This window comes from Cynoglossus semilaevis, chromosome 5 (assembly GCF_000523025.1).
Source record: "Cynoglossus semilaevis isolate Cse_v1.0 chromosome 5, Cse_v1.0, whole genome shotgun sequence".
NCBI classification, from domain to species: Eukaryota; Metazoa; Chordata; class Actinopteri; order Pleuronectiformes; family Cynoglossidae; genus Cynoglossus; species Cynoglossus semilaevis.
In genome coordinates this window covers 11917684-11920822 of record NC_024311.1, presented here as the reverse complement: position 1 = coordinate 11920822, position 3139 = coordinate 11917684, and the positions used below count along the sequence as shown (strand labels likewise).

General features: G+C 44.5%; 1 long non-coding RNA gene across 1 annotated transcript in view; it reads left to right on the top strand.

Annotated features, from left to right (window-relative positions):
* The window catches only part of LOC112487039 (uncharacterized), a 3391-nt gene extending 1590 nt beyond the window's left edge, over positions 1 to 1801 (top strand). The window contains exons 2-3 of the long non-coding RNA XR_003049746.1: positions 1408 to 1513; positions 1726 to 1801. This is a non-coding gene — a long non-coding RNA (uncharacterized LOC112487039). The remainder of the gene's footprint in view (positions 1 to 1407; positions 1514 to 1725) is intronic.
* Positions 1802 to 3139: the final 1338 nt, after the last annotated feature.

The following is a 3139-nucleotide window of genomic DNA, read 5'->3' as shown; positions in this document are numbered from 1 at the left end:
TATCTATTAAGATATTTGAAAATAATTTGGTTTTGAGTTATTCATCGACTGATGTCATCAGTTTACACTGATGTCACTCAGCCATAATGTTTCTAACGTCGGCTCCTGGTCTGGGGAAGAATCACCGACTGGTGTTGTGTTTGCGATAACAACTAAAACACATCCGTTCTCCCAGCATTCATCAGTTCTTCATGAATATTTGTGATTTTTACTTTAAAAAAAAAAAACAACAAATAAATCAAAGGTCCTCTGTGAGTGACCACATGCAATTAGTTGCTGCGGTGGCGCCACTGTCCGTACGACTGCAGCTGAAAGGGGATCAGCGAGGACGGGCTCCATTACACTGGCTCCTCTTCCTCTTCCTTTGTTTTCACTCGGTTTCCTTCCTTGTTTTCTTAAATACTGTTCCCCTCAGTGGAAGCCTAAACAAAATACAATGCTGTGAAAGTAAACAAATGCACAAATGTCATGTTGTGCAACACTGTTGGTCATGTTGTCGCACTGTAATCAGGAATCCACCAGGGGGATTGGGCCTGGGGCTTACTGGTGCTTATCTGAGGTCTGTTCCTCTGCTGCGTCACATAATATTACTATTATTGATGTTTTTATTTTTGCATTTTGAACTGGACGAACACTTCAGACTATGACATGTCCAAATAAGATGTTCAAATGTAAGCGACGGTCCAAAACAGCCAGGAGTATTTTCGTTTATGTACTTTCCAATATCAAGTACAAAAAGCCCGATATTTTTTTAGCTTGGGTTTCAGTAAATCTCATTAACAGAAATTTATTCCAGGACCCAATGACAAACTGACACTGTGGTAACACAACATATCAACAAAACACAGAGAAGATTTTAAATAAAAATAAAAACTTGTTTTTTTTTGCGAAGGCTAGCTCAACAGAAAGTGAGCGGAGCTTTTGCGTCGTTGGCAGATTACAATTAAAAATTGAAATGTGAAGCACTATTTCCACATATCAAACCACACACGATAGGTCAAATAACTACCAAAAAAAAAAAATCGTATTAATTTATATTATCGTTATACCTTTACCTGCAACGTCAGCCTTTGCCCAATAGATGGACCAAAAAACGTTAAAAGCATTTTAGCATTTTAGCCTTTATGCATGACTTTTACATATCATTTATCTTGGTTCACATCGCTGCTCCTGACCCGGCAGCACGTCACATTTTAGGACCCACTGTTGCCCGCCATTCAAAAAGACCTTCACATCGCTGCTCCTGACCCGGCAGCCCGTCAAATTTTAGTTGCCCGCCATTCAAAAAGACTGTATATAAGAAATGGATCAACCTTCAACTTTCGACCCTTCCAGTGTGATATGGCACGAGAGCAAATAAATTCAACACAGAGGGGGAAAATAAAACGATGCCTTTGTTATTTTCAGCATTGACATCGATGCAGCTCAGATGTCGTGGTGTTCGTCCTGTCATCTGTCCTGTGTGTCGCTGTGGTGACCTGGTGTAACAGCAGCCGCCAACCTGCACATGGAGGTTAGCCCAGTTACAACTGATGCATTAGCATGTGTGAGCTCTGACATCCTGGAACCAGTGTCCCTGCACTGCCACCACTTCAGACCCATCCATCTGCCCCCACCTCGTGCTGTTAGACATAAAATGGAAGTGGGGATTGATGGTTAATTTCCAGGAAACCCCTGTGTTCTGTCATCCACCCTGTTCCATTAATTAGTGACTGTGTTTTTCAGAAGGGAGGAGAAGGAGGAGGAGGAGGAGGAGGAGGAGGAGGACGGGGGCTGGAGGAGAGTGATTGATGAGCCAAACCAGCGTGGACAGTGTCCGGCCCACGGACCGCGTGGTGAGTGTGCGAGTTGGCGCCGCAAAAATGAGAAACAAGATAAATATGAGGTTTTTGAAAGACTGTGGTGGAGGTTCAGTGGGAGTGCGGTCGACAGGGAGGGTCCGGCCGTGGAGCTGAACCCTGAGGGCGTGTGCTGGACTCTGGACTGTCATCAGGTACAGACAGACGTACTGGCAGCGTCGTCATGTTCCCCCGCGTTGACACCGAGGGACAGTTGAGGAGAGGACAAAAGTTTAGATGAGCTGCAACAAAATATACTGTAGCTGCAGATATATATATATATATATGTATATAATACAGACAGAGTCACTGTTCTACACAACAGTGACATCTACTGGACTGGTAGGTTTTAGGAGAAACCTTTGAGTCCAGTTACCCTGGATGTAACTACTTTGGATAAAACGTGGTTTTGCTTTAAATACCGGTTCAATCCGAGTTCAATGTGTAACTTCTGGTTCTTACTTGACGATTAAGTATAAAAGATCCAGTGATGATAACTGGAACCAGGGCGGGGCAGCATCGTCTTGGTTTGTTCTGTTATAATCTCGATGTGTTATTAGGACTAAAATGTCCAAATCGAACAGTGGCACCAGTTCGCACGACTCTCGGTACAGAGCCTTCAGTGCAAACAGCGTTTATATCACCCCTAGTGTTAAAGAAAGGAGTAGCGTCCTCATCAGCAGTAAGACATTATTCTTGCATGTCTGGACCTTAGGTGACTTTTCTTCTGTGTTGTTGTTTTTTTCTTCACTTGTTGAACTTTGATATTTAAAAGTTATTAGTCTGTACTTTAAACAATTAGGAGTGTTTTCAAACAAGAAAAAAAAAAACTTGATTCATGCCTTTAGTCCAGGATCAGCTCCAGCAGATAAATATTTTGGCTGGCCGACGTTTCAAAACCTTGGCAATATGCAGAGATTCCTATGGAAGTCAGATTAGCAGGGCAGCCTGGCCTGAGTCCAGAGGTCTAGACCAGACATTATCTCCAGCACCCCTGTATGTTTTCATAAAGGGGCCTCCCGGTCTCTCCGGTGCTGGCCCGTAAGTGGCTGAGAGCGGGCAGCAGCAGCATTAGTGTGTACATGAATGTTTATGTATGCGTGCTAGTGTGTGTTAGCGCAGAGTCGACCGCCGCCTTGATGGGGCAAAACACTGTCTGCCATGTCTCTGCTCTCGAGGAGAGCCATTAAGGGAGCAATGAAGCTGATGACATGTTGTTCCTGTGACAGGCCGCCAGGCCCCAGACTCCTCTGCTGCTGCTGCTGCTGCTCCTCGTGCCGCCCCGACAAAAGAGCCGCGGG